Raw genomic sequence first — 21871 nt, 5'->3', positions numbered from 1 at the left:
TCTTTTGGACCCTTGTTGCCCTCCTCAATGTACAATAGAAGTTCTAAACATTTAATGCTTGGGCAATTTGAGGTCTTCACGTTTCATTTTGGTCATTCGAGATCTATAGATTTTGGATTCTGGTCATCCAAGTCCTAAACTTGTCACAAGTAGCATTTTCAGTTCTAAAAAATCACATGTGGCTATCCATAAGACAGACATGTGGCTTTTTCAATAAAAATAAAATGTTAAAACTTGATTGACAAATGGACAAAATGTTAAGTAGTGTTATTGCCCTTGCCCCATTTGTTTGGAAGGAGTAAAAATGTTCCCAATGTTTCATACAGGATAATTAGTGTATGCCACCCATGTAGAGCAATGACACCGTGCTTCGGGGAATTCAATAAACTTGGAATCCAAATCTTAACCACCATTCAAAGTGCTAAATGGCTCTCTTGACTAAATTTAGAGAATAAGTCAATCGTCATGTCTGAAGCAAAAGAACATGTATAACTTAAGTAGATAGAGATGCATGTTTTGATTGGTGTGGAGCTCTACGATTTCAAATTCGACTCGGTTGGAATAAATTTTGTTTTGGCTGTAATTATCTGAAAATGAGATGCATTGCTTTGTTAATGTTGGCTGGTGATTGCTCATTGTTTTCTTATTTCCAATTGCTAAAACGACGCTACCACTCCTTTTTTTTTTTTTTTTTTTTGTTAGAGATGATGAGGCAAAGATTATACAAGAAATTGTGAAGGAGATCTCAAGTCACCTAGGCTGAACACCTTTACATGTTGTTGCGCATCCGGTTGGGATAGATTCTCGAGTGGTTAAACTGAAATCGATGTTGAACCTCAAGTCTATAGATGATGTTCTCATGGTGGGATTATGGGGGCGGGGAGGCATAGGAAAGACAACTTTAGGGAAAGCCATTTATAATGATATTTCCAAACAATTTGAAGGTTCGAGTTTTAAAGCGGATGTTCGAGAAAATTCAAAAGATCGCAATGGTTTAGCTACTTTGCAAGAACAATTACTAAATGATATATTATTGCCTAAAGAACGATTAGTAGCGTCTAATGTCACCTGAGGTATTACTCTAATAGAGCAAAGACTTGGTCACAAAAGAGTTCGTGTCATCCTTGATGATGTAGATCACTTGAGCTAGTTACATGCTTTAGCGAGAAAAGCCAATTGGTTTGGTAATGGGAGTAGGATCCTCATTACTACAAGAGATAGCCATTTCCTAACTCCCAAGCTAGATTGGGATCATGTGTATGTGTATGAAGTTCAAGCGTTGGATGACGGTGAAGCTTGTGAGCTGCTTAGTAAGCATGCTTTTCCGACACACCAAATCAAGATAGATCTAGTGGATGGTTTTCTAAATCATGCTAAAGGCCTTCCTTTAGCACTTGAGGTGCTTGGTTCCTTCTTACACAATAGAAGAGAACGAGAATGGGAAGATATACTAGAAAGACTTTCTAGGTTTCCTAACAAAACCATCAATGATGTGCTCAAAATAAGTTATGATGGACTAGATAAAGATTATAAAGAGATTTTTCTCCACATCGCCTGCTTCCTTGAGGGGTGGAAAATTGAGCACATCAATAAAGTTCTCGACAATTGCGATTTTCAGGCAACATTAGGATTACAAGTTCTTTTTGAGAGGTCCATGATAAGAATCGAGTCCGGAATACTACAAATGCACGACTTGATTCAATCGATGGGTATGGATATTGTGAAGCAAGAATGTCATGATCCCGGGAGACGCAGTAGACTATGGCTGTATGACGATGTTTACAATGTTCTTTCACGCGACGTGGTAAGAGTTGTGAATACAATCAAAAGTTTGCTCCTTTTCTTTTACTCTAGTTACTAAATATTCATAACCTAAATATTTGTGTACATACAGGAAAATTGCACTGTAAAAGCCATAGTGGTGGAGCTACATGTGTGGAGAAAGATGTGTATCAATTGTGATGCTTTTACAAAAATGACAAAGTTGAGTTTGCTCATCTTGCGCAAGGTTTCTTTTCAAGGTCCTATATGTCTTCCTAATGAGCTAAGATGGGTTGAATGGCCTGGATATTCTCGCCAGATAGAATTTTCCGTAGGTCCAAAGAAATTAGTGGGACTTGATATGCGCGAACGCAATGTCACAGGAGTTGTAAAACAATTTAAGGTGAGCATTTACCTACATAGTGCTTTTTATTATCTACTTCATTTGTATATGTATATGCGGATTATACGAACTAGTACACAAAAGCAAGTAATTCCTATGTTTTAAAAACCACTTCTCTATGTTATTTTAAAATGATCCTCACTAGGTGGTGTTAAAAAAAAATTACGTGCAGCAAAATTGGCGTTTGAAAAATTTAAGCGAAACAACTTTATCAGAAGTAACTAATGGAAAAGATTTGTTGTTAAAATACATGTAACAAAGAAACTTTATTCATATATGTCGAAAGAGAAAGATATTTCAAGATTAATAGGGGAATTTATTAAATGAAAGTCATCACATCATAAGCAAATTTGAATTATCATATTCGAATTCTGAGATAAAATAGAATTATCAATTTCACGTATTTACCATAGCTATAATATCTGCAAAATAAATTATTAAGGATAATCAATTGAAGGAATGAAAAGAAAAGATTGAAATCCATTAAAAGTAGGAGATCATCTGTACTTTATATAATATTATAGAAGAAGTTCAAATACTCTTTAAGCCTAATATCTCTTTGAACAAAAAAAGAAAAAAGAAAAAAGGCCTAATATCTCTAACTAACCACATAGTTATATTTTAAATCAAATCAAATCCACCAAGGGAAGAAATTCAAAATCTAATCTGCTATTATAATCTGTGTAACCTAATTCTAGCTAAGTCGGTTTTTTCATTTAAATGGGCATAAGGACACCTCAAGTGCCAATATACTTAAGCACCAAATCGGAGAAAAAATGATCACTTTAGTGCCAACGGTGAGAAATTTCGGTAATCTCATCGGAGTTGGCACTTAAATAATTATTTTTCAAAAAAATTAATATTTAAATAATCCAAAAAACGATTATTTTAGTGCCAATAGCAAGAAATTCCGACGACCTCACCGGAATTGACATGTAAACAATCATTTTTAAAAAAATTTGGCATTTAAGTAATCCAGAAAAGATATCGATACCAAAGTGAATACCGTACATAAACATTAGCACTTGAGTTGTCATTTTACCCATTTAAATATTTTCATGTTATAGAAAAAGTGTACAGTGATCAAATAAAAGGGAACAAAAATGTGACGGACTTCCCGGTTGACATGAATATAAAAGTTAAAGCACCCAAGGAGTAGTTGGTTGACTGGTAGGCCGCGTAGCCATCAAGTAGTGGAGTCTTCCCCATTGCGCGTACGTAATTGGCGGGATTTGTCCGGCGTCAATATAATTAGCTCATAAACGCACCGTTCTGTAAAACAAAGGCATTGTTAATTGCTTACATCGGTTCGTAGGGATCAGCATTTCTAAGGAGACGTAGAAAACAATAGCTAGAAACTTTGCCAATAATGGGTGCAATGCGTGGGGCATGCCACTAATTTCTTAACAGAAAGCCAAACAAATATTTTGACTTGAAAATACGAAATTTTTATTTTGTTCCGGATGTTTCTCAAATCGTGATGGAATTTTTATATTTGACATTCATCTCTCTGTCTCTCTCTCTTTATATATAATATCAGAATTTATTGAGTGTTCACTCATGTACTCACCACATAACACTACTTCACTTCACTTCAATGACTGCTACGCGATGCATGGCACGGACATAGTTTTGTAGCATGTCCCACATCCACATGCATGCCACGTGGCACTTTACTTTACTCTTGGGATTGCCGCTAATAAATTGGCGTCTTGATTACTACTACTTTAGAATTTTGTGTGAGATGAAAATTAGCTTGGGGAGAATTGAGCTGTAGTGTACTAATTTGAAATTTTTGTGAGATAAAAAGTGAGTTTGAGATAAATGTACATACCTGTTTGGGATTGTTAATGGGGTTAACCCTAATGTTTTCTATGATTGTCTATTAAAATTTATTGGTGAATATTTTTGATATTGTGTATCTATCGAATATACAATTCTTTCGAATGGTTCTAAAACGTAAAATGATAAGAGTAATTCTGATTTGTTAAAGTGATCATAAAAACTAAATTTCTAGGTAAAAGTCTCTTATGATTGTGCCACGTGGCCTGATCTCATGTAAACTTTCACCCCCTCTCTCCCTCTGCGCCAGTGCACACACATCTATTATATATATATATATATATATATATATATATATATATATATATATATATATATCCACACATATTAATGGTAAAGTTTCCTAGTGTTCAGTAATTTCTTTGTACAATGTGTAATTCTACAAAATTCAGTTTATAGTAACTCCAAACGAAAAGTTAATTAATAGGTTAAGAAATTTACTCATAACCCTGAATAGTACATTCCAAGTTGCCTGATCTAACTGTTCTCTCTACTTCGTTTCCCATGAAGAGTGCTGAGGCCTAAGAATGAAACTCCTTAAAAGTGGCAACAACATCATACAAACACTCCCTTTTTACCTTTCAGAATATTTATCAAGAGTTGGTTTCGTTGTTTTTGCAGGGCTTCCAACAATTGAAGTACCTTAATTTCAGTAAATGTAAGTCACTTGTTCGTATGCCCAACCTCTCATGTACTCCAAATCTCGAGGAATTGGATCTCAAGCATTGCAAAAACTTGGAACAAGCAGATGAGTCGATTGCAGATCATGCCAATTTACGGGTTTTGGATTTAGAGGGGTGCTATGGACTTAGAGTTTTTCCAGAAGTGCTCGAGTCAAAAAATCTCCAAGCTCTCCGTCTTGCTTCTTGCAAAAATATTTCAAGGTTCCCTCGTATTCCAAATAAACTCGCAAGTCTGAAAGAGCTAAATTTAAGAGGGACCTCTATTACCCAACTTCCTGAAACAATAGCAAATGTTATCTCTTTGGAGACACTGGATTTAAGCGATTGTGAATACCTGTCACATCTTCCGTCTAGCATTTACAACTTACGAAACCTTAAAGAATTGAACCTTCAATATTCCAGTGGGTTAGAAAGGTTCCCAAAGTATGACGACTCAGTTGGTCCGCGCATGGAGACCGGACTTCCAAATTTACGCATATTAAACCTTGCGTGGTGTTCTCTGCATGGAGTAGAGTTTCTTGAAAATCTTTCCTGTTGTCCCCTTTTAGAAGTACTGGATCTGTCTATGAACCATATTACCAGCATTCCTACGTCAATCCATAAGCGTTATCATTTGTCCGCATTGAGAGTTTCAGGTTGCCATCAATTACGAGAGTGTCCCGAGCTTCCACCATTTTTAGAGGGGTTCCGGGCGCAAAATTGCGAATCTCTGGGAAATACTGGACATTTAACTTCATTTCATCAATTTGTCGGTAGAGGGTTGACCATGTCTCGTATTTCCTCACTTACACAGGTTAGATTCTCTCTCTCTCTCTCTCTCTCTCACGTACATCGATGCGGAGTATGTATTTTGAAACCGGTGTGTAATGGAGCTGGAAAACTAAAGAAAATGCAAGGTCGGAGGCTTAAGAAAAACAAACAAATACTAAGGGATTCTGTACGCAGATGCATGTAATGGAGGTGTCTATGCGTTCTTTTATGGGAATAATCTGTACATGTGAATGCAAGCAAGGATCATCGGATCTCTACTCATTTATAGAGCTCTAGTAGGAAGTGGAATTCGCTAGGATTACTTACTAAACTCAAATTGAATTCTTTTATTTGGGTACAAATAACAAACTTGGTTACTTTCTAATGGTCGTTTATCTTTATGACATGAGGGTCCTCATAGCTCTTTTCTTCTCTCCGGAAGGAAGATGCCAGAGTGGATCTTCACTGTTGATAGCAAGGTGCCACTCGTCCCTGTTCATGGCGAGGTGCCAGAGTGGATGCAGATTGGAGACTATAGCCCTGTTGAAAAGTGTTCCGCATCGCTCATGGTTTCAAAAGGCTTGTATAAGAAGTTTCTTGGATTGGCACTTTGTGTTGTTGCCCTTAGACATTATTCGAAAGAGGAAGCCTCTTTGACAATTCAACTACATGTTAATGGCAAATGGCGAGGTTCCAGGCGAGAAGAATTCCCTTGTTTGAGTAAGTGTCATATCTATATCCAGTATTTCATTCCGGATAATCTGTGGGGAGAAATCGATTTTGGCCAAATTGCTGGGAGGTATGCACAACTTAGCTTTACAGTGAGAGGAGACGTGGTAGCATGGGGACTCTGAATAATATGCGAGCCACTGGAGAACGATTTATGGATTGAGATTCTGAAAAATGGATTAATGGATCCACGTGTACTCTGCGAGGTTGTTCCTGGATCAGCAGATTCAAAAGCCAAGAGTTCACTCATGTACGAAGACAATTCCATTGAAACAGATCTTCATGAACGCTTGCAAGATTGTCAAATAAGTGCTGAGGAACGAAGTCAAATGGTATAAAGAGAAATGAAGAGCTTATTCTCACTTGAGGGTTGCGGACCAAGATGATGTGGACTTTTAATTCGACTGGCAGAGATGAGAAAGGTGGTGATTGGCTCGCAGCTTTTGTTGTTAGAATGATGGGAACTTGCCACGGAAGCAATTCGTAGGTAATTGAACTCAACTGATCTTGATTTGAGTGTGTTCTTTCTCCTCGTTTTCTTTTCTCAACCATGTGCTGCTACTTACTGCTCACTGTAACCCACAGGCAAACTTCTTTCTTCTCTTTGTTCATTTTCTTCGATGTCCCGTAGTAAGCTCCTTCGTTTTCTCCGCCATAGGCAAACTTCCAACTCCATTGACGCCACCTTCAGCATCAAGACTCTTCATCTTCCATACGACACAAGTGAACTCCAACGAATGGAAGATCGCCACTTGCCAAAGGCGGCAACAAACAGGAGAAGCCTGTCTTCCGGAAACAGAGTCCCTAGCAAAACGACAGGGAGGGAGGCCGGCCAGCGGAGGCGACGGACAACCACCGCCTGCCGAAGCCATGGAAGCTGGTGACGTAGCTTGGGGTGAATGATTCTCTCCTGAGGTTCTAGGCTTCACGCAGCTTGCTATAGATCATGTGACGCCTGACACATTGGAATTTCATTAAGGTGATGTAATACTTGAGCCGGATTTTGAATTCGACTCAGTTGGTGCTACAATTGCGCGAGAACTCGAAGGGTGTGTCGTTGAATTCTTCTCAGAATAGAATTTTGAGAGAATCTATTCTAAGAAGAATTCGAAGAGGCAAAACCAGGAATGGTCGCTTGACTGTGCAGTCCTTTAACCACTTGGAGTGTGAGAGTAATATGAACATTGGTTGTGCCCATAAATAACTGGTTAGATGGGTCGTTTTCTTTCTTCATGTGGGCTGTTCTGTGGATACGAATAAGAAATAATCACGTGAAACACCGAGTTTACATAAGTAACTGGTTAGTAACAGAGGCATGGACAAGTGCTGCTTGAGAGTTTCGTCGAATGTCTCCCATGAGAGTTCTCTCACCCGACGCGAACAGTCACTTCCGGTTGGGAAAGCTGCATGGGAAAGAATGATTCAGTAGGGCGCGAGGGACTGATGTCTTTGAAGTCGCTTGCAGCACTGGGAGGAACTGGAACTGGCTTGGCAGACAGAACGGAGGATCTTTGTGAGCACAAGAACAGTAATCTTCAACTCTTCATTGTTTTCAACTTGCTTTTGGTTTCCTTGAGCATTTATTACAGAGGCTGATAAAGTAAATGTAAGAACACTTTGGAAGAAAATATATATATACCATAACTTTTTAGAGGTAATAACACAGTAAATACTTGTGTTTACTGTATTTGTCTCAACTTTTTTTTTTTTGGCTCAGTTGAGTACCTGAACTTTTAAAATATAGTTCAATGGGGCCCTTTCGCTAAATAATATGCCATGTCATGCTTTCTTTTTCATTTTCCTTTTTTTTGCTGACTGGACTCATTTACTTAAATGCGGCGCATATTGCTAAATAGGAGCTAATTGACAAATGGTGCATCATCAACTGGAATTCACACATTCTATAAATGAAATCAAATTTGGACGTGTTAATCTCAGCTCAACTTAACTCCAATTATCGAAACCAGATTAATGAAGGAAGTTTGGTATCGCAGCCAAAAGAATGAAAAGGAAATTCTGACACTCAAAACGTTCCAACTTGACTTGGAATTGTTTACAAGAAATTCGAGGTTGAGAATTTCTAACGAGAATTCGTAGTCTTCCGTTGGATTAAGTCAATTTTTGCGGCATTCGCTGGACAAATTCCCCTTCCACCAGTAAAATAAGACCATGGGATTCGATTTGGAACTCTCTCTTAGCCCACAATTAAAAAGGCTGATTATCATCTATCACAATTGAGTAATTATGGAAACGCAAAAAATCGGGAAAGTTGTTCAGAAAATCATATACCTATAATACGACATTCAATTCATTCTTAAAATTTTCAATTGCATCAATTTAGTCCTAAATCTTTGACGGCCAATTCGGTTCTAAACCTTTCAATTATGCCAATTTAGTCATAAATGTATGACGCTCAATTCGGTTGGTGTCAATTGAGCCCTAAATATTTTAATGATTGCCAATTTTGCCATAAACCATTTGACAATTTGTGAATATGGTCCTTGCAGCCAAAATTAGCTAGCATTACCTTGGCGGTCTAGTCAACGCTAGTTATCCTATGTGCTACAACCAAATACGGTGTGGACAATTTTTGCAATGTTTTTACTTTCTAAAATTTTTCTTCTTTCTTCTTTCTTTTTCTTTTTTTCCTTTTTATCTCCGCTAGTGATTGCAGAGTCTCGCCGGCCTCAAGTGATAATCGCCCTCGCCGACCTCGAGCTAGGGTAGCCCATGCCTAGACAAGGGTCCCCCGCATTGCCTCTAGCCAGATCCGCCTTTGTCAACCTAGACGATGCCAACATCGGCCCTATCACGACACAAATCCTGCGAGCTCACCAACATCCCCTCCGGCCACGTTTACGTATAGTTCTCCAGGATCCAAAGGTCAATAAAAACAAAACATGTGAAAGCAGAAACAAATCCCCGTACAGAAACCAACAACGCTACGATAACTTGGGATGACAAAAACAAACTTACGTACATATATACATAAATGTTACCACTCTCAAACCTAGGGCTTCAGAGACCACCGTGCATGCCTGTGACCACCTATAACAAAAAGGATTACGTGGTCGAAGCCCACTATGCTTTCAAAAGAAAACACTCTACAAGAGCCAAGAGGCCAACTACCCTAGGCCCCGTCCTCACTATCGCCTACTATATCATCTATAGCTGCCAACTCATCCTCGTCCCGCTTTGGTGGTCGTTCCGCATCCGAAGGCTCTACAACTTCCCCCTCCTCTCCTGGTACCATGACTTCTTTTTTTTTTTTTGTTTTTTTCTTTCTTTTTTTATATTTTTTTTTGTATTTTAACAACCCCAACCCCGCCCCCCTTCTATTTTCCCCCCCCCCCCCTCTTCTTACCCTTTTTTTTTTTTTAATAAAAAAAAAATATTTTATTTTTTTAAAAATCTATATTATTTTAAATAAAAAAAAAAAAAATAATTTTTTGATTTATATATATATATTTATTATTAATATAAATTTAAAATTAAATTTTGTTTCGACCCCCCCGCTTCTCTCCACCACCAAAAAAAAAGATTGCATGGTCGAAGCCCACTATACCTCCAAAATAACACGCTCTACAAAAGCCGAGAGGCCAACTACCCTAAGCCTCATCCTACTTTGGAGGCTGCTCCGCATCGAAGGCTCCACAACGTCCCCATCCTCTTCGGGCGCCACGACCTCTAGGCCGGGCTCCACGTCATCGGGACCAGCGTCCGGGTGAACCACTACGCCGTCTAGAGGGGGAGTAGTAGTAGGGTCCTACTCCCCAACACCGTCATAGGGAATGTCGAAGCCGGTCGGTGGTCCCATTGTCAAGTCCCCATAGCGGTACGTCCATGCTTCGTACGTATGGGTCTTCCAAAAGGGCTCTCCGGTGTCCACCCAAATGGTAGTAATGTGCCTATAGTACACCTTGTCCTCTCCTACTGGGTACTCTGTCACCACGGTTTCCATGTCTCACGGGATCCCGAACCTTTGAGGCGGGTCGTTCATGGGCGAGGCGGAAGGCTCGAAAGAAAACAACAAGCCCACGACGGGGTGAGAATAAAATCTCGATAAGCTAGCCCCTAATCCTAGATTAGGGCTCTAGTGCCTCTAGACACGTCCTTGCTAGGCAATTTCCAACTCTTCTTCCTTCAACTAAAAATTCCACAAATAAAATCCAGAAAATTTCATTTCTTCTCCGAAAATTCCCACATCTTCACAAATATTCTACGTTACTCTCCGATCGGCGTTCCACGCCTCAGACGCCCAATAAAATATTCCACGTGCTCTAGGGCCCCCGTTTAACGCATCGAGCCATAATATAAATATTCACATTGATCCAAAGCCCGCGTTTAACGCATCAAGCTATCATATAAAATTCCACGTTGGTCCAGAGCCCGCGTTTAACGCATCATGCTATAGTATAACCAGACAGACCCGCTAATAACGCATTAGGTCACTGTAACCCGCGTAATAACGCATCGGGTTAAATATCCCGCATTTAACGCTTTAGGATAATATAATCAGCACAACCCCGTGTTTAACGCATCAGGGTAAAATAATAATAACCGAGCCCATGTCATAAAGCCTCAAGCAAAAATACGGTCTTATAAAATACGAACCCCACGTCATAACTGCTTCAAGGTAAAATTCCACCTTTCCTCTCAATTATTCCACTTAAGACCGTATACCACAATAATTCCCCGATCGCCCGTCCGATACCACACGATCACTTAAATACTCCCGATCGATCAATCATCGCCACGTGATCTTGCTAAATTCCCTAATTAGCAGATCAAGACTATCCGGTCTCACTAATTTCCTTTGACGACAAATCGGAACCACACGATCTTTCTAATTGTCCTCAATTGCCCAATCGAGACCACTCGATTAAATTGTACCGGGCAAACACTCGATCGGGACCACGTGATTCACTCACGTTAGAGAATTAATAAATCGGGACTACCCGATTAGGTCACACGAGACCAATGGCCAATCGGGCCACACGATTAATTTTTGTCACTACAAAAATTAATCTAACGCCACAGATCGAAATAATACCAACGTAGCAATTAATACGTACCGTACAATTATACTGTACTAATGTGGCATTTAATACGTACGATACAATTATACTATACTACGTACAATTAATCTCCACCATCCAATTAATCAATAATATAGCAAGAATTAATCCCGGCCGTCGGATTAATCTTCCTAAACAAGATTCGATATGGGCCATCGGATTAAAGCCTAAAAGTCAAGATCAAATCCTAGCCCTCCTTTATTAATCATGCAAAAATACTATTCATGCAAGACACCATCTTTTCTCTCTCCTCAAATCTTCATTCTCAGCCAAGGCATAAAAATGGCCAAAAACAACCAATTTTTCACCCAAATCTACCAAATCTCAAGTCTATTAGCACCCTAGGTACCTAATATAAGGTTAGAGACCAACTTACAACAATTTTTGCAAGTTTTCCGACGAGAAACGGGTGAAGAAATCTTGGTTCCAACCGGCGGCTCCGACGACTCCCTTGCTCGGCTAAAAATCCACAAAAATCCGGTTGTTCAAGGCGGTTCGGGTGGTAGTCGAGCTCCGGCGATCCAAGATGAATCCGGCGAGGCTTAGGAAATTTTCCGGTGAGAGAGAGAGTGAGAGACAATGGAGTTCGGCCAAGGGGGAGAGGATGAGCTAGAGAGAGAGTGTGTTCTTGGATTTTATGAAGAAGATGGCCAAAAATTCATTAATAAAAGGTTAGGATATTTTTTTTTAGAGAGATATTTTGGTCTTCAAAGTCAAGAGGGGTAAAATGGTAATTTCTTCCACCAAGAATAGTCAAATTTTCGGCCAACAGGGAGGATTGACCGAAATGCCCTTCAGCTCAAATGAAAAATTGGGTACTCCTCAAGGGCAAATGGGTAATTTCCCATTTCCAATCCAAATTTATTTTTCCCGAACCTCTTGGGGCGAACCAAGAAGAATTTTACACTGGATGAGGAAATGTCCAAAAATTTAATTATTGAAACCCCCGAAGGTCCGACGTCAAATTCTGAAGCTCGATTCGCGATCAATCTCGATCAATAGAATTTTCAGCGTATCTCAAACTAATGGGCGGCTTTTAGGAGTTACGCGTATCGACCCGTGATAAAAATCACGTTTAAGAATTTCTCAAGCCATGGCGACTTTGGTTGTCATTCAATTGTGAGGGTCAATCACTAGTCCCGATGGACACGATCGTTAGAAAATAATTCGGGGACGTTCGGAACCCATATGAGGTCAAACGGAATCACCCGTGATCCAAGCGTAGGGTATTATCCAAATCGTTCCTTAATTATTCTAGGATCGGCCTATATTGGTCCAAAATATTCCTTCGATAATTTTCATGGCCAAAAAGTCAGTCCATGATCAAGTTCTTAGGTCCACGTACTTGATTTTCCTAGGTAGCCATTCCCATTTGGTTAGTCTGCTCAAGATGGACCATTCCCGAGTGAGATTAAACTTGAAATACATCAATGAAACTTTTCATTTATTCAAGACTTCAAAAAAACGAGTCGGAATACGGGATGTCACAATTCTTCCCCCCTTACAAAAATTTCGTCCTCGAAATTTACAACAAACTTATCTATTCAAACAAATGGGGGTGCAGTTGCCTCATCGTTTCTTCATTTTCCCAAGTTGCCCCTTCCGTTCCATGGTGTTCCCATATGACCTTCACCAATAGAATTGTCTTGTTCCTCAAAACTTGTTCCTTTCTATCTTCTATTCGCACCGGCCTCTCCACGTAGGATACCCTTTCATCAACTTCCACGACTTCATGATCCAAGATATGAGTTGGGTCCGGCTCGTACTTCCTCAACATGGACACGTGAAAAACGTTATGGACTTGGGACAAGTTCGGCGGCAAGGCAAGTCGATAAGCTAACGTCCCAATCCATTCCAGGATCTCAAATGGACCTATGTACCTTGGACTTAATTTTTCTTTCTTCCCAAATCGAGATAAACCTCGCATTGGCGACACTTTCAAGAAAACGTGATCTCCCACATGGAATTCCAACGGTCTACGTTGTCTATCCGCATAACTCTTTTGACGACTTTGGGTAGTCTTTAGCCTTTCTCCGATCACTTTCACCGCCTCAACGGATTGCTGAACCAGCTCCGGTCCCGTTATACTTCTCTCGCCAACTTCATCCCAACAAACCGGAGTTCTGCAAGCTCTTCCATACAACGCCTTCAAATGGTGCCATTCCGATACTCTTCTGGAAGCTATTGTTGTAGGCAAACTCTACTAGATGTAGTTGTTCTTCCCAACCCCCTTTAAAATCTATCACGCATGCCCTCAACATATCCTCAAGTGTCTGTATTGTTCTTTCTAACTGTCCATCTATCTGAGGATGATAGGCGGTGCTAAATTGCACTTGGGTCCCCATGGCGTTCTAAAGACTTTTCCAGAAAGTTGCAGTGAACTTAGGGTCTCTATTAGACGTAATTGTTACTGGCACTCCATGCGATCGAACTATTTGGCGCATATACAACTCAGCATACTTTTCCATTGCGAAATCCTTTCGCACTACCAGAAAATGTGCCAACTTAGTCAATCTATCCACGACTACCCAAATTGAATCGTGCCCTCTCTGGCTCCTCGGTAACCCCATGACAAAGTCCATGGTAACATGTTCCCATTTCCACTCGGGAATCTCCAGTGGTCTAAGTAATCCACCAGGCTTGCAATGTTGTGCCTTTACTTGTTGGCACGTCAAACACTTCACCACGTGCTTAGCCACGTCCACTTTCATTCCATTCCACCAGTAATGTTGGCGCAGGTTTTGATACATTTTGGTGCTACCTGGATGCAAATTGTAGCTACTTTGATGAGCTTCTAACAAAATTTTCTCCTTAAGCTCCTCATCATTAGGGACACATAATCGTCCACGAAATTTCAGGATTCCGTCCTCGGCCACTTGAAATTCAGGTTTTCTCTTGGTTGCATCCATCTCCAAAATTTTCTGAATGTCAGGAACCTCTGACTTCAACGCCTTAATCCTCGCCCGAATCTCTGGTTCAATTATCGAGGTTGCCAATAGGCTTGAGAGATTACAAACTTCCAACTTAAACTCCGAATCTCTCAACTTTTCAAGTAAAGTCCATTCTTTCACCATCAAATGTGCCAATGCTCGACTTCCGACTAAGAGCATCCGCTACTTTATTCGCTTTTCCAAGGTGATATAAAATGTCACGATCGTAGTCCTTCAATAATTCCATCCAACGACGACTGTCTCATATTTAATTCCTTTTGGGAGAATAAATACTTCAAACTCCGATGATCTCGTATAAATCTGAAACTTTTCTCCCCATAAATAATGCCTCCATATCTTCAACGCAAAAACAATCGCCGCAAGTTCCAAATCATGTGTTGGATAGTTCTGCTCATGAGGCCTCAACTGCCGTGACACATATGCCACCACTCTGCCATGTTGCATTAATACACATCCGAGTCCCTTTAGCGAAGCATCGCTATAAATTTCAAATCCTCCCGGACCCGATGGTATCGTCAAAACTGGTGCGGTCGTCAATCTATGTTTCAGTTCTTGGAAACTCCTCTCACACTTATCTATCCATTCAAAGCAAGTTTCCTTCTTCGTTAGCTGCATCGTTGGTATAGCTATCGAAGAGAACTTTTCTACAAATCGGCGATAATATCCTGCCAAGCCTAGAAAACTTCGGACCTCCGTAACGGACGTCGGTCTTGGCCAATTCACCACGGTCTCAATTTTCGCCGGGTCTACTGAGATTCCATTACCCGAGACAATATGTCCAAGAAACGCTACCTAATCGAGCCAAAATTCACACTTACTAAATTTGGCATAGAGAGCGTGTTCCCTTAAAGTCCGTAGAATAATGCTCAGATGATGTTCATGTTCCTCCAAACTCCTCGAGTACACCAAAATATCATCGATAAACACGATGACAAATTGATCCAAGAATTCTCTAAACACCCGATGCATCATATCCATAAAGGCAGCCGGGGCATTGGTCAATCCAAAAGGCATGACCATGAACTCATAATGCCCATATTTGGTACGGAAAGCGGTCTTTGGTATGTCCTCCTTCTTGATCCTTAACTGGTGGTAGCCCGTCCTCAAATCAATCTTAGAAAATACTGAAGTGCCTTGCAATTGATCGAACAAGTCATCTATCCTTGGCAATGGATACTTATTCTTAATGGTCACTTGATTCAACTGCCGGTAGTCAATGCATAATCGCAATGACCCATCCTTTTTCCTTACAAACAACACTAGCGCTCCCCAAGGCGATGCATTGGGGCGGATAAATCCTTTATCCAGCAATTCTTGCATATGAACCTTCAATTCCTTCAACTCTAAGAGGGACATTCTGTAGGGCGCCTTGATCGGTTCTGTCCACGGTGCTAACTCAATCACAAATTCCACTTCTCTTTCAGGTGGCAATCCCGGCAATTCTTGAGGAAAGACATCGGGATAATCGCGTACCATGGCTATATCCTCTAGCCTCGATCCTTCAATCAATGAATCCACCACTGCAGCCAAATATCCTTGGCATCCTTCATTTAACAACTTAGTCACTTCCAGTGACAAGATCAAGGGAATCGAGATTCCTCCTCGACTTCCCACAAACTCAAATCTAGGATGACCAATAGGATTAAATTGGATCACCCTGCTACCACACTCAAAAACAGCTCTTTGCTTTCCCGGTCCAATCCATTCCAATTATGACGTCATAGTCATGCATAGTCAAAACTACTAGGTCTATTAATTCTTCTCTACCGCCAATGACTATCTTACATCCAGTACACCCTAAGGTAACCAATACTTTATCCTTTAAGGGTGTAGTTACGTGCAACATTACTTCTAGTAGTTTTAACTCAATCTCAGCTAATTCCACAAATTGAGCAGATACAAATGAATGGGACGCTCTAGAATCAAATAAAGCATATGCGGCATGATCACATAAGGAGACCGTACCTATGATCACGCCAAGCGCATTCTTTGCCTCATTGCGTGCCACTACATACACTCTCCCTTGCGCTGGCGATCTGTTTTGGTTATTCTATGGAGCGGCTCTGATCCGAGGTCTCGCCTGGGGTCTTTAGGGATGAAAATGAGGCCTCGGGGCTTGCTCTGGGCAATTCCTTATCTTGATGATCAAATTTTTCACATCTAAAGCATGCCCCGTCCCCGCTCGGGCAAGGCCCGTTCCCGTGCCTCTTGCCACAAAGTCGGCAATTTTGGTTGGACCGATACACCGGTTTCCCATTATTTCTCCTAACCGGAGGGACGAAGCGCCGGTTTCCCATCATTGGCCTTTTTCCAAACTGGCGGTTGTCCCCGACTAGCATGAACCGCGATCCAAATGCGGCAGCCCTCTCTTTCATGTCTCGCTCCACCATCCGACCCCACTCATACAACTCGTCATAGTCTCTCGGGTTCAGCAAGATCAACTAATCGCGAAGCTCCGGCCTCAATCCGTCCCGAAACCTCCTCGCTCTATCTAGCTCATAATCTCGAGAATTCAGCCTCATACCGATCTATCGTCATATGGTTTTGGTGGAGCTACTGAAATTCTAACATTTTCTGCTCTTGAGCAGCCTCGAAAAAATACTTTCCATTGAAGACCTCGATGAAGATAGTCCAATTCAAAGCGGCACCCTCCGGGAAAACTCTTCCCTTGGTGGCCTTCCACCAATCACTAGCCGTATCCCGCAACCGATATACTGCCAGGGTCACTTTCTCCTCCTCGGTGCAACCCAACACCTCAAACACTTTCTCCGGGTTCTCTATCCAGCGAGGTGCGGCTTCCGGGTCACCCTTCCCGGTAAACTTTGCCGGTTTCAACTTCAAGAATTGCTCTACTAGCTGATGCATCTGCCTATTCCCATTATCATTTCCCTAATTCACATTTACCCTCTAAGCAAGAACAGCAGCAATGGCTGCAATAGCAGCGGCTTGGGCAATAGCGGCAGCTCGTTCTCGAGTTTGCCTACCCATGAGATTTCCAATTTCTTCAAGAGCCCTAAGAACTCCATCTACTCTTGGATCTTCCCTAACTGTGGTTCTTGAACTAGAGGCTCCCCTAGAACCTCCTCTAGAACCTCCTCTAGAACTTCCTCCGGAACTTCCTCTAGAACCTCTACCTTGATTTTCCATTTCCATCAACTTTCTTCACAACACCCGAACCAAAATAATTCCACCAAGGAATTAGAGACCTAAACCACCCACTCGATTCTAGCAGTCTCACACTACTTAACACAGCAATTAGCTCAAAGCTAATAATCGTTTTTGGTAGAACGATTCAACAAACAAAACCAAACACTCAGCACGACAACGGTCAATCAAGCAAATCACAGGCACATGTTCAAATGCCCCGCATAACACGATTAGCTCGCGTAAACACCTAATGTCTCTCTGCCTAACCATCCCAAAGTCATCGCTCCTTATTACTCCACAACTCTTCCAAACTTGGATCGAGCTGACCTTGCTCTGATACCACTCCAAACGGGGATGTCACGACCCGAACCCTACGAGCCGTCGACATCCCACCCGGCCACGATTGCGTACGGTTCTCCAGGATCCAAAGACCAACAAAATAAATTTCCGTGGAAGCAACAACAATCTCCGTACATAAAACCAATAAAACTACGATAACTTGGGATGGTAAAAACACACATTTATGTACATATATACATAGTTGTAACAAACTTCAAACCTAGGGCTTCAAAGGCCACTATACAAGCCCGTGACCACCTATAACAAAAAGACTACGTGATCGAAGCCCACTATACCTCCAAAATAACACGCTCTACAAAAGCCGAGAGGCCAACTACCCTAAGCCTCATCCTACTCTAGAGGCCGCTCCGCATCGGAAGGCTCCACAACGTCCCCATCCTCTTTAGGCGCCACGACCTCCGGGCTGGGCTCCACGTCATCGGGACCAACGTCCGGGTGAATCACTATGCCGTCTGGAGGGGGAGTACTAGTAGGGTCCCACTCCCCAACACCGTCATAGGGAATGTCGAAGCCGGTCGGTGGTCCCATTGTCAAGTCCCCGTAGCGGTACGTCCATGCTTTGTACGTATGGGTCTTCCAAAAGGGCTCTCCGGTGTCCACCCAAATGGTAGTAATGTGCCTATAGTACACCTTGTCCTCTCCTACTGGGTACTCTGTCACCACGGTTTCCATGTCCCATGGGATCCCGAACCTTTGAGGCGGGTCGTTCATGGCTGAGGCGGAAGGTCTAAAAGAAAACAACGAGCCCACAACGGGGTGAGAATAAAATCTCGATAAGCTAGCCCCTAATCCTAGATTAGGGCTCTAGTGCCTCTAGACACGTCCTTGCTAGGCAATTTCCAACTCTTCTTCCTTCAACTAGAAATTCCACAAATAAAATCCAAAAAATTTCATTTCTTCTCCGAAAATTCCCACATCTTCACAAATATTCTACATTACTCTCCGATCGGCGTTCCACGCCTCAAACTGCCAATAAAATATTCCACGTTCTCTAGGGCCCGCGTTTAACACATCGGGCCATAATATAAATATCCACATTGATCCAAAGCTAGCGTTTAACGCATCGGGCTGTCATATAAAATTCCACGTTGGTCCGGAGCCCGCGTTTAATGCATCGAGCTATGGTATAATCGGACAAACCCGCGTAATAATGCATCAGGTCATTATAACCCGCGTAATAACGCATCGGGTTAAATATCCCGCGTTTAATGCCTCAAGATAATATAATCAGCACAACCCCGCGTTTAACGCATCAGGGTAAAATAATAATAACCGAGCCCGCGTCATAATGCCTCAAGCAAAAATACGGTCTTATAAAATATAAACCCCGCATCATAATGCTTCAAGATAAAATTCCACCTTTCCTCTCAATTATTCCACTTAAGACCGTATACCACAATAATTCCCCGATCGCCCGTCCGATACCACACGATCACTTAAATACTCCCGATCGATCAATCATCGCCACGTGATCTTGCTAAATTCCCTTATTAGCAAATCGAGACTATCCGGTCTCACCAATTTCCTCTAACAATAGATCGGAACCACACGATCTTTCTAATTGTCCTCAATTGCTTAGATAAAAATTTATAAGTGGTGTTTTTTTTTTTTTTTTATTTTTTTAATAAATTTTTAAATTTATTTTTTTAATAAAACCCCTTTTCGTATTTTTTCCTTCTTCGTTGGTTGTTGGGGGTCTTTTGTTGTGCTCTTCTTTCCCTCCATCCTTTATTTGGTTTATTTTTTTATTTTTTTTCTTCCCCCCCCCCTTATTTTTTTTCTTTAATTTTTTATATTCCTGGGAATGCCGAATCTCCGAGGTGGGTCATTCATGGTTGAGGCGGAGGGTCCGAAAAAGAGAGCCCATGACGAGGTGAGAATAATTCTTAGTAAGAAAGTCCCTAATCCTAGATTAGGGCGCTAGTGCCTCCAGACACGTCCTAGGTGAGTAATTTCTCAACAATTCCTCATTCAATCAAAAATTCAACAAATAAATTCCAGAATATTTCATTCTCTCTCCCAAAAATTGCCACACCTTTACAAAAACTCCACGTTACTCTCATATCGATGTTCCACACCTCAGACTATAATAAAATATTCCACGTTACTCCGTTGCCTGCGTTTAACGCCTCAGGCTATGATATAAATATTCCACGTTACTCCAATGCCCGCGTTTAACGCATCAGGCTATCATATAAATGGACAGACCCGTGTAATAACGCCTCAGGCCATTACATAGTCCGGACCCACATAATAACATCTCAAGTCATTATAACCCGCGTAATAACGCCTTAGGTTATCATCCCGTGTTTAACGCCTCAGGATAAAATAATACATAGAACCCCGCGTTTAATGCCTTAGGCCATTACATAGTCCGGACCATCATAATAACATCTCAAGTCATTATAGCCCGCGTAATAACGCCTTAGGTTATTATCCCGCGTTTAACGCCTCGGGATAAAATAATACACGGAACCCCGCGTTTAATGCCTCGTGGCAGAATAATAATAATAGAGTCCACGTCATAACGCCTCGTGCAATATATGGTCTTATAAATACGAACCCCGCGTCATAACGTCTCAGGGCAAAATTCCGCACTTCCGCTCGATTTATTGCTCATCAAGACCATATAATAATAACAATTCCTCGATCGCTCGTCCAATACCACCCGATCACACAAAACCTTCCGATCGGTCAATCTTCACCACATGATCTCGCTAAACTTCCCGATTAGTAGATCAAGACCACACGATCTTTCCAATTTTTCTCCAAATAAAGATCGGGACCATACGATCTTTCATATTTTCGTCAACTGCTCTATCGAGACCACTCGATTAAATTGTATTGAGTAAATACTCGATCGGTGTCACAACCCGAACCCCGTGAGCTCATCGACATCCCACCTGGCCACACTTATGTATAGTTCTCCAGGATCCAAAAGCCAACAAATTCATGCGGAAGCAAAAACAAATCCCCGTACAGAAACAATTAACATCACGATGACTTGGGACGGTAAAAACAAACTTATATACATATCCACACGTTCTATACAATTTTCCAAATCTATGGCTTCGGAGGCTACCGTACAAGCCTATGACCACTAAAACAAAAAGATTACGTGGTCGAAGCCTACTATACATCCCAAATAAAACAGCCAAAGAAAAGTCAAGAGGCCAACTACCCTAGGCCTCGTTCTCGCTATCCGGTACTATATCATCTCTCGCCTCTAGCTCATCCTCGTCAAGCTCAGGTGGCTGTTCCGCATCCGATGGCTCTACAACCTCCCCTCTTCTCCCGGTACCATGACATTAGGGAATACCGAATCTCCCGGCGAGAACACTCATGGCCGAGGCGGGTGGTCCGAAAAACAACGAACCCACGACGGGGTGAGATAAAATCTCGTTAAGCTAGCCCCTAATCCTAGATTAGGGCTCTAGTGCCTCCAGACACATTTTTCAATGAACAATTTCCAATAATTCTTCTTTCTTCCCAAAAATTCCACAATTTAATTCCAGAAAATTCCGTTCTTTCTCCGAAAATTCTCACACCTTCTCCAATATTCTACGTTACTCCCGTTTCGGCGTTCCATGCCTCGCTCTAACAATAAAATATTCTACGTGCTCCCGTGGCCCGTTTTTAGCACACCAGGCCATAATATAAATGTCCACCTTACTCCAAAAATTTCCACGTTACCCCGAAAATATTCCACGGCACTCCGAAAATATTCCACGTTACTCCACCGCCATCCAATAAGTTCATAACATTGAGCCTCGGACCTTTATGGAACACGGCTCTATATATATACCAGGGTCTCGTACACATAGGAATACGACCCACGTATCTCGGTCTCGGACACATAGGAACACGACCGGATCAAGTCTCGGACAATTAGTCGAACACGACTCACTTTGGTCTCGGACGACTTAATTGAACACGACTTTCTTACTTTCTCGGTCTCGCACAATCGACGAATACGGCTCACTTTGGCCTCGAACGACTTGATTGAATACGACCCTCACATTTCCTCGGTCTCGAGACAATCGACGAATACGGCTCACTTTGGCCTCGAACGACTTGATTGAATACGACCTTATCATTTTCTTAGAATAGTTCGAGACCACGTGATTCACTCACGTTAGAGAATTAATAATTCGGGATCACCCGATT

At 41.6% G+C, this 21871-nt stretch overlaps 1 protein-coding gene across 1 annotated transcript in view; it reads left to right on the top strand.

Moving 5' to 3' along the window:
* The window catches only part of LOC115729247 (disease resistance protein RUN1-like), a 1053956-nt gene that overhangs the window by 108576 nt on the left and 923509 nt on the right, over window positions 1-21871 (top strand). The window lies entirely within an intron of this gene.

The sequence above is a fragment of the Rhodamnia argentea genome, chromosome 3, assembly GCF_020921035.1.
Source record: "Rhodamnia argentea isolate NSW1041297 chromosome 3, ASM2092103v1, whole genome shotgun sequence".
Classification (NCBI taxonomy): Eukaryota; Viridiplantae; Streptophyta; class Magnoliopsida; order Myrtales; family Myrtaceae; genus Rhodamnia; species Rhodamnia argentea.
This window is presented reverse-complemented; position numbering and strand designations above follow the sequence as displayed.